At 35.3% G+C, this 11340-nt stretch overlaps 1 pseudogene; it reads right to left on the bottom strand.

Moving 5' to 3' along the window:
• Positions 1-3942: 3942 nt before the first annotated feature.
• Positions 3943-4118, bottom strand: LOC126016717 (uncharacterized; annotated as a pseudogene).
• Between the last annotated feature and the right edge of the window lie 7222 nt (positions 4119-11340).

The following is an 11340-nucleotide window of genomic DNA, read 5'->3' as shown; positions in this document are numbered from 1 at the left end:
AGTTACTTATGTCTCTGTGCTCAGAAATTGCTCCTGGCTTGGGAGACCATATGGGAATCAAACAGCATGGTCAGTTCTAGGCTAGCTCATGCAAGGCAGGCTCCCTACCTCTTGAACTACCACTCCAGCCCAGCCTACTTATCATTTTAAGAGAGACAAAAATTATAAAAAGTCTGCTTTAAATTTACATCATGGGGAAAATACACAGGTTTTTTATTTTCTTTCCTAAAGCCCAATTTGAATTTCTAAATTATGTCTCAGTGCATTGGCAATGTTCAGTGAGGTGATTTTCAAAGCTTTTGAAGAAATAAAAGTAAACAGAGTATCCAAAGTCTGTTTGTTCCTTGATAATTGGGTGCCAAAAATAAACCTTTTATGCTCTATGTTTATAATGTAAGAAAATATGCTTCTATATTGTTTAACAAAGTTAAATAAAAACTATGTTTTAAAAAGTTAATTAAAGGGTGTGGGAGATATAGTAGAGTGGAAGGCAAATTATTACAGTGCTGTATTATTGTCCAAAAATAATTTTATACTTTTTGAAATTGTAGAATATATCTTTACAGTGAAACTATTGGAATACAGCTCTGTGACTTAAATAAGGCTGCATAATTTACTAATATAAAATCCAGTTAGAGGCCTCCGCATGTGCCAGCGGCCTGTTGGCCCGGCCTAGGGTAGGGGGGCCTGGACCTGGGTCACCCGACCCCCCTCTCCCCCATTCCTCCAGATCTCCAGGTGGGTTCCTGGAAGGAGTTGACGGGGCATCCTGGGTTTTCCCCACTCCCAGGCCGGGTCTGTCCGGAGACTGGCCTAGGGTGGGGCTTAAATCCCTGTCCTTCGGGCTTGGGAGGGTCTCTCTCCCTTCCTGGAGCAGGATTTTTAGCCGGCATGGGTGGGCAGCTGGCAGGCCTCCACATGTGCCAGCGGCCTGTTGGCCCGGCCTAGGGTAGGGGAGCCTGGACCTGGGCCACCCGACCCCCCTCTCCCCCATTCCTCCGGATCTCCAGGTGGGTTCCTGGAAGGAGTTGATGGGGCATCCTGGGTTTTCCCCACTCCCAGGCCGGGTCTGTCCGGAGACTGGCCTAGGGTGGGGCTGAGGGGGTGGAATTTGATCTGGTGGGTGGCAGATAGCTGCTCAGCTATACTCAGGCTGTCACTGGCAATTTCATACCAGTCTACATTTTGCAAATCACGCAGGGGCTAGCGCCCCCGCTCGAACTTATGCTCCTCCCAACCATCAGTACCCCAGATTTACCCTTCTTAACTTCAGTAACACACAGTTCTAATCTCTGACCTAAGACATACAGTAGATCTAACAAATCCTAGAACTATTTAGAAGGACACATATTGAACACATATTGAACACATATATCTTTTGTATATTTTATGGGTATTTTCTTTAACTGATATAACTCTCTATATATTCTTCTACCATGATGTTTCTATCCACTTTTCATCTTGTCTTTTCTTTGTAAGCTGTTCAGTAAGGATTGTTGTTGGAACTGTCCCTCAGTTTGATACCTATGATTAAACTATGTCATGGAATTTGCTGGTCTTGTTCCTATTGCCTCCAGCTGCACCAATAACGCTTCATGGCATTGATCCTTGTTTGCATAGACACATTAAAATGGGAAAACACCATACATACAGATAAGTTCTTATCTAATAAATCTCAGTACAATGTACCTTACACCCTGAACATTGATATAATGACCTGCCACAGGCCTCAGAAGAATGGGCATTCTCCATTCACGCCAGAACCAGGCAAGCTATCTACGAAACATCCAAGGTCTTATATAGCAACAGCTGGAAGCAGTCCTCTACCAGGAAAGACACTACCAAGGGTCTGACATCGACCTCCTAAAAGGAGACTTCCGTCTACACTGAGAAGACTTGACAACAACAATGACCTGCTCTACAGGACATGATTCTCTTTATTGCCCCTTAAGTGTGAGGTGAAACGAGAGGATGCTCTGCACCATCCTGACTGCAATATGGGATATGCAGACTCCAGGATCTTTGATACAGAAGCATGATACCAACAACAGAGACTATGTGAGGAATGGAGGTGTATTGCCACTACAGACGATGACTTGAATTGGACAAACTAGTTTGCCTGGAGCCTAGAGTCAGTCCTGTGCCAGGAAACTTCAGGGGTAGGGTCTCCTTGTATTTAGACCATAATTTGTCTTTCCATGTCCCTTATGTTTTGGTGGGCCTATGCAAACAAATGCCACTTTAATACCATTTTTTACTATGTTCCCTTGACTCCAATCCTTAAGAAAAACAACCCACTAAAACTTTTGAGGTTAACTTAAACTAGTAAGCATGTGCATGGAACTAGAGAAATGTACTTTGCCCTCAATGTTTAAGGAGTTACATAAGTCTAATGACTTTAGATTATATTGTGTGCTGCTAAGAAATAGTATGTACTACAACTGGGGATTTAAGGGACAAAGTAATTGTATTGTACATGGGTTCAGTTTTGTTTTTCTTAATGTTCTTTGGCTGAAAGTTCAAGGCTGGGATATCATCGATGGGACTACCGAGAATTCTGTTTATGGTTGATTGGGCTTCCACTGTAACTTTACCCTGTCCTCTTTTTTTGCATCTTTGTTGTCATAATTAAAATAAAAATAAAAAAATAAAATAAAAATAAAAAAAACAAAATTTAAATAATTAAAAAAAATCCAGTTAAATTTTGTTATTATTTGAGTCTTTATTTTTCTGGCTAAAATAAGAAAATAATATTTTACAAAAACATATTTTACATAGACTGTGTAATGGCATTTGTTATAGATGAATTATGTACTCAAAGAAAGATATACCAAAGTCCTAAAATGTGGTACCTGTGAGTGTATCCTTACTTAGAAGTACATTTCTGCAAATGTAATTAACTAAGAGAGGGTTTTTAAAAGATATTAATTAAGGATGCTTGATTTCTACTAAAAAATATCTTGTGAAGTCAGAGTCACGCAGAGAATGTTCTGCCACAACAGAAGCAGAAATGGGAGTAATTAAGTAATAGCAGCCTTCAGATAAGATGAAGTCATGAAATTTTCTATACATGGTTGTAAATGGAATCTATTATGCTGAGTGAAATAAGTCAGAGGGAGAGAGATCTACACAGAATAGTCTTGCTCATATATGGGTTTAAGAAAAATTAAAAATATTATTGCAATAAGGCCCAGAGAAAATAGAATTTAGGGCTGGAAGGGCCGGAAGGACCTGCTCACAATGTGAAGCTCACCACAAAAAGTGGTGAATGCTATTAGGAAAATAACTACACTAGCTTCTAGCATGACAATGTTAAATAATGTGAGAAGTAGAATGCCTGTCTTGAATACAGGCAGGGGTACAGGCAGGGGCAAGTAGGAGGGAAGCATTGGTGGTGAGAATGTTGCAATGGTAAAGGGGGTGTTCTGTTTATGACTGAAACCCAACTACAATCATGCTTGTAATCATGGTACTTAAATAAATATTTTATATATTAAAAAAGAAAAGTAGTAGCAAGACCTGCTAATGATGCAAGAAGCTGAAGAACAGACACGTAACAGAATTTCCTTACAACATAAAAGAACATTTATAGGGCCCGGAGAGATAGCACAGCTGCATTTGCCTTGCAAGCAGCCGATCCAGGACCAAAGGTGGTTGGTTCGAATCCCGGTGTCCCATATGGTCCCCCGTGCCTGCCAGGAGCTATTTCTGAGCAGACAGCCAGGAGTAACCCCTGAGCACCGCCGGGTATGGCCCAAAAACCAGAAAAAAAAGAACATTTATATCATTACCTATTCATATCATATTTATAATCTTCAGAACTAATATTTGGAGACTCACCAATTTATATTGATATATTACAATAGCCTTTAGGATATGGAGTAGCAATATTTACTAAACTATATATATATACATATATATATATATATATTTTTTTTTTTTTAGGGCGCCAGGACAAACTATCACCAGCTGCCCAGGAGTTCAAAAATTATGCTTCCAAAATCTCTTGATGTCGATTTTGTAAACTATATTTTTAATCGAAAGTACTCAGAACAAAATGTAATGGATTATGTTTTATGAGTTGGAGGTTTCCATATTACTAACACCAAATCTATATATAATAGGATCATGTCTTCACATTATTGAATATATCTAATTTGTATTTTATTATAAAATTTTAAATAATGTTGCTTTATTTAGATAATATTGTGTTACATCTTTTAGGAGTTTTAACAGTGTTTCTTTACTGTTTATATAACTATTTAGGCACATTATATTAGAAAAAAAGCATAGTTAATAGATAAATATTCTTGTTATCTAAGTATAATGTAAATGTATCTTTCAGGGTGTCCTATCTGTAGTTGAAAAAATTCTATATTTATGTATTTGGCATTAATAATTTCAGTACATATTAAATCCAAATATTTGACTAGTTCATTAAATATCATCATTATATTGCTGGTATGGCATCCGTTAAGGTCTTCTAACAATTGTTTACTTTTTTTCTATTTATATATTTGGCTTTTTCCATGTTTGATGTCCATAAATTTTCTAAATGGATAGAACCCTTGATTAATATATGACTTTATTTTCAATTGCCATTTTAGTTAAAATTCTATCTTATCAAAGACCAAAATGTAGTGTAAGCATTTAGGCACATGATTTTAACCTATTCCAGTTTTATTCACTAGGCATATGATTTCTCCAGAATTTTAAGTGCAGTTCAAGCGTTCTTTTAGCACTACTTGTGGTCATGGTCATCCCCAGCATTGGAGATCCAGAGTGACATTTTATCTGTGGCCCTTACAATGAACTACTGGACAAGATCACTTGAATGGACTCAGGGAGACTCCTGGTCATTGCTAGGGAGTTTCTCTGATCATTTAAAAAGAAGGCATATGAGATAAAATATAAAAAATATTCTCTAATTATCTTTATACAGCATTTTATTTTGGCACACCTTGCTCTATTCTTTTAATTTCTCGGTTTCTATTTTTATAACACAATTTAAAAACTATTTGTTGTTGTTAGTTATGGGGCAAGACCTAGCAGTTTTGTTTCCTGGTCAATCCTTTAACCCCTGTTCCCAGTAAGTCCTTAGGGTTACTAGTCCATATAGCTCTGTGGTGTTAAGGTTTTGCCATTTGATGTTGATGGGGCAGAAATATAAGTGATGTCAATCAGACTCAGTACACGTGAAGCAGGTATTTGTTGTATGTATGAGGCACATAACTGAATCCTTATTTGCATAGATTTTCAAGTACTTTTTGTTTGAATGTAAGCATATTTGTTTTATTTGTGTGTGTCTATGATGATTTCTTTGTTTGTGTTTTTGAGCCGCACCCAGTGATTCTCATGGGTTACTTCTGGCTCTGCGTTCAAAAATTGTTCCTGGCTGAGGGGACCATATGTTACACCGGGGATCAAACAATTGTCCATCCTAGCTCAGCTACATGCAAAGCAAATGCCCTACACCTATCCCACCACTACAGCACTCTATGATGATTTTTATACTACAAAGTCAGAATTGTGTATATGTAACAGTAAGTCTGAAATCACTAATTTGTATTGATCATTTATCAAAAAATGTTTACTTGATCATAAGATTATATTTTCTTTAAATTTTAATTGCATGTTTAACAAGTAGCTCTAATAAAATATATTTAATATTGAATGAGAAAAACACTTATGGTCAATCTTGTCTAAATTATTATCACAATTTTTTTCTAAACAAAATAAGCCTTCTTAATAGTTTTTTTCATTTATAATTAACTTAACTGTCAGATTTTACAATTGATGTATGAAGTGCGTTTTGAAATGATAATTTGACAAGATTTCAATAGTTAATTTAAATGGTATTTCATAATTGAATGTGAAATATTAAGATAGATACTTTCACAAAATTTAATTCACCCAGAATGTTAATCTTAGAGAGCTCTTAGAAATTAAGCATTATTGTTATGCAAGATTGTGATAAATAATCAGTTCAATTTATCAGTTTAATACTTACTTGCTATGCTCCAGCCAATGATAAGTATTATACTTGTTAATTATAACATGTGTTTTCCAAAAGAGTGTGCTGATATTTTTATTTTTTATTTTTCCCTCCCCCATGCTGATATTTTTAAACTGTACTTCTATGTGCAAGTAATGTCCACAAAGACATTTTTACATATATCATTAATAGGTATACTTATGATTACACATTTCTTTTTGAAATTTTTTTTAGTTTTGGGACTATATCTAGTGCTACTCAGAGCATACCTGGCTGCATAAACAAATAAATCATTCTTGGAAGGACTTAGGATTCAATATGTTTGCTAGAAATAGTACCCAGGTTGGATATCTAAATGCAAATAAATCAATCTCCTGTTCTTACACTTAATTTTTTAACAATTTGTTCATCGCATTTTACAATGATCATTTTATTTATATTTTCTTGTAATTTCTACTTGTACAATTAGAAAGGGCTCAGAATAACAACAACAATGATGGATAGGAACCTCTAGTACCATAAAGACTCTATTCTAGACCCTGTCCTATGACCCACGCAAATACCAAGATAGCTAGCTACAGTGGCTTGATTTTATCACTCACAACTGAGAGGAAAGCTTCCTGGCACCACAAAAAATGCCTTTGGGATAGGTAATGAGTATATATGGAGCCAGGTATGCTTCAAGGATGGAGAAAACCTGAATCTCTTAGGTCACGGAAATCACCTTTCTTCCCCAATGCTCACTGTGCCTATGCAAAAAAAAAAAAAAAAGTGGGGGGAATGCCAAACCCTGCCACACCCGCACCCCTTCTTTTTCTTGTTTTGTTTTGGTTTATTAGTTTTTGACTTTATTTTCCTACTCTTTTTTCTTCCACTTTTCTCTTTCTTTTTCACTCTGTGGTTATTATTTGGTGATTGATTTTTATTTTTATTTGCTGGGTTCATTTTTTCTTTTATCTTCCATTTTTCTTTCTTTTTTCTTCTATTCTTTCTTTCTTTGGTAGATGTTACCAAATTTTTTTTCCTTTTTCTTATCCTTTTTATCTCCAATGATGGCGGAATGGATGCTCAATCTACAACAAGATGTAAAGTGAAGACCAGTTGCACTAGCACTCTGGGGGGTAAAGGCGGGAGATATGGGATACATGGTGGGAACAGGGGTGAAGGGAAGACAGCACTGGTGGTGGGAATGCCTCTCATTCATTGTCACTATGTACCATAAATGATGCAGTGAAAGATTTGTAATACACTTTGGTCACAATAAATATTAAAATAAAAGAAATGGCTCAGAATTATTCAATAGTGTTTCAATTCACCACAAATCAACCCAAATTATATGAATTTATCTATAATTATTATATATCAAACTAATATTAATGTCTGTAGCAAAGTTATCCTCATTAGCAGTTGAATATGGAAGAGAGAACATCAGTTTCAAATACACATCTTAAGGTCTGCTTATATGAATAAATTAATAAGGATCATAAGGTCATAAGGTTTCTCTGGGAAAATCTAAGTGGAAAGAGATTTAAATACAAGAAGTGTGCTTGAAACTCATCCAGGAAAAAATTCATCCCTCAATTGCAACAAATGGTTCCAATCATAGCAGAAAGCTTAAAAGTGGATTATCTACCTTATACTGATGTCATTAGGTGTGAGACTAACAGGTAAAGGATTGAAAATTTTGACCAAAGAAGTGTAAATTGACAAGGTCACCCTTCAATGTTAATTCATAAGGAAAAAAATCTACAATGGTACATCAAGTGTTCAATATTTCAATATGAAAAAAATTTTTTTATTAAAATGAGTGGTATACAATAGAACTCTTGTTCTATCAGTTGGGAACTCAATTAGCCAAGTGTCCTTGCCACGTCTATAATTTATGTTGGCTATATTGAAATACTGCATAACCTGGGGGCTGGATTTCCATATAGCAAATGTTTTAAAGATTAAGATATATACATAAAGTTTTAAACTATTGTGCCAATCTCTTAGCACTTTATTCAAGTTTTATTGTATTCTTCTTTGAGCTATAGGTAAAAAATATTGATTTTAATATTTAATATAAATTCATGATATGACCAAAACTTTTGTTCAAAAGTAATTTCATTTTATAAATATGCTTATAATATTGTTTGTAATATTATAAAATTAAAAATACTTTAATCAAACAGCAAAACTGAAGAGTATATACTATAATAACTTAAAATTGTATATGTTTTCTAAGCCTCTGGAATTACTTGAACATACATTTTAAAGAATTACTACATCATTGATTCAGACCAAAGATATATAATTAAACATTTTCATACAAAATCTTAAAAGAGATTTCTGAGACTTCACTTACTTGATATAAGACATTAGCTTGATTTAACACAATAAATTATCTTAATGCCTTAGTTTGCTTTTTTACAAAAAATACTGAAACATCTTTATCCTCAGGATATCCTTAAAGTATTCTATAATCTCTAATAAGTTATAAAAGCATGTCATATTATATTTATTGTATTTTATATTTTTTTTTATTTTTTGGGGGGGTCATACCTGATGGTGCTCAGGGGTTACTCCTGGCTGTCTGCTCAGAAATAGCTCCTGGCAGGCACGGGGGACCATATGGGACACTGGGATTTGAACAAACCACCTTTGGTCCTGGATCGGCTGCTTGCAAGGAAAATGCTACTGTGCTATCTCTCCAAGCCCTGTATTTTGTATTCTATAATCATAATATTAACTATTAAAATATAGCTACTATTGAGAAAATTTAATTAATCCAAATAAAATTCAAGTTGTATATGGTATTACTTTATTTTATAGAATGCTGCTTATAATAATCAAATGTTTATTTTTTATTAAAAATATGGTGTTTGGAAAGTTAATATATATGTTATAGCAATTATCATGCACACAGTTGTTATATGTTGAATATTCAGGTCGCTGAGTACTGAAAGGAGTTTCCTGAGCTTACTGCCCAGAGTAACATGTGAGCACAGATACAAGTGCCTCCACAAAAAGAACAAAAGAAGAGTTTGTATCTTAAATTTTTCACATATACAGAATTGTTACTACATTAAAATGGTTGAATTTTAACATTTAAAATATATCATAGCCAGTAATAAAATATTTTTATTTTAAACACAGATGTAACAGTAACCCAGGTTTTTTGGCTCTTGCAGAATGATATTTACAATAAGCCAGAAATTTTTTCTAAAACTGGTATTTATTAGGTTAAATTTTGTGAGAAGATGGGAAAAGGGTGCTCCATCTTTAAAGCCAGAGAATTAGCACAAAAAGGTCTGGCATGGTTATTTCTCAGGGCTTTTTTTTTTTCCTATTCAAGATTTTAATGTATCTATCTAATCCAGAAACTTCCATAACTGGTGCAGAAAGTCATGCAGTCTATACAAATTATCAGTGTTTGAAGTACAAATTTCCATAGATTAGCATCAGGTACCATAGCACCATGAACTAGGCAACATGTTCAATGAGCAAAGAAAGCTACCTGGAGCTATTACTATGGCAGAGCCATTCTTCATTATCACCCCTGAGTTCCCAATCATAGAGAGTTTGCTTAAGTACTATGTAACTGCCAGGGATTAAAAAAACCTAACAAGCTTCACCCAAAATTGTAATGTTTAGCCTTAAGGGAAGTTGAAGAATACCCAGGCCCTGCCTATTCTTTTACTAAAAAGGAACATAGCTTCTGTGTTTCACAGTTCACTCCTATCATGAAGTGAATTATTTTCAAATATATCTTTTCTATTCTCACTATCTTCAACCTTTCAAGCTGTCAGGTTTGCCAATAATTTCCACTACTACATAAATCCCTTTTACTTGTTTGAGTTTTGATTACCATTTGACTCAATTAGTTTGATTTGTTACGACTGTTTAATTTTTGCTTTCTAAAATGTAGCTTTAAGTTCCGTGATGCTACAATATGTTTTATTTTCTTTAATCTTTAAAATTTTAGTGAGACTTATTCTCAAATCTAACTCTAAATATTTGCCTTATTGTTAAACTCATAAACATAATACAGTCTTTAAACCACAATTTGAAACTTTTCATATCTCACTTAATATTTTGTAAGTCATTATTCCTAATATTCTGCAAATATGTTAAAATATATATCAAAAACGTTTTCAATCATTATCTGTTTCTATGTGTATTACACAACTGTAAATATCCATTTTAATATCAAAGCATTAGCATTTACACATTAACATACACAGAGCCATAACAATGCCCACAAATGTAGTCGCCATGTTTGAAACCAGGCCAGCACCAGAGATTCACTTTTTTCACTAACAAGATGAAAAGCAGGGGCCAGAGTGGTGGCGCAAATGGTAATGCACTGCACGTGGTAACCTAGGACAGACGGAGGTCTGATTACCCGGCGTCCCATATGGTCCCCCAAGCCAGAGCAATTTCTCAGTGCAAAGCAAGGAGTAACCCCTGAGCATCACCAGGTGTAGCCAAACCGCCTCCCCAATAAAAATCAGATGTAAAGCAAGCTATGAAATATCATGGTTAAACCTTCAATGGAGTAGAAAGCTGGTGATCTAAAGATAAAATGTTGGACTAAGCCCTCAATCTGCTCAAGCAATGCCTGCTGCCTGTGTATCCAGAACCTCCATTCCCAATGGCCCTGCCTATTCAACCCTCTCTAATTCCCTTCAATGACACCAATCTGACCAAACTTCAGGTACCCTGGTCTTTGGACTAATATCATTAGGGCTTTTTGGAGCAAATGCTGGCACCTCCCCTTTATTTTACCTGTTCCAGGAAGACTGGCAGCCATAACTACACACATAAATGCATATGTCATTTTGAAACTAGGCTAGTTTGTTCCATAGACTCACTGTTTTCTCAAATGAGATGTCAACCCAGCCATGAAAAAAATCATAGGTAAACCTGTCCACACAGCAGAAAGCTGGTCATCTTGGGAGAAGAGGACAGGCCAAGATATAACTCTGATGAGGCCATGCCTGCTATGCTATCACCCAGAATTACCTTTTTCATGATGGCCTTGCCTCATTGAGCCTCTATTATTTTCAGGGACACAGTCCTGATCAATCTTCAGATATTCCTGTTTTGTGCTGACATCACCAGGGATTTTGGAGAGAGTGATGGCACCTCCCCACATATCTTCTTTTTTCCAGAAAACCTAGCCACAGATTACATGTCCCTAAGAGTCTCATTATCTTAATAGTTCTTAGAATTCCTAGACAGTTTTATTTGTTTTATGCTGTCATCCCTATAGAAACACGCAGTTTAACTGCAGAGACAATGAACAACAAGAACTTACTGAATTTTGTGCAATTGAATTAATGACTTCATTGTAGATTAAA

Source organism: Suncus etruscus, chromosome 8, assembly GCF_024139225.1.
Source record: "Suncus etruscus isolate mSunEtr1 chromosome 8, mSunEtr1.pri.cur, whole genome shotgun sequence".
Lineage (NCBI taxonomy): Eukaryota > Metazoa > Chordata > Mammalia > Eulipotyphla > Soricidae > Suncus > Suncus etruscus.
Note: the sequence above shows the minus strand (reverse complement) of the source record. Positions and strands in the feature narration are given on the sequence as shown.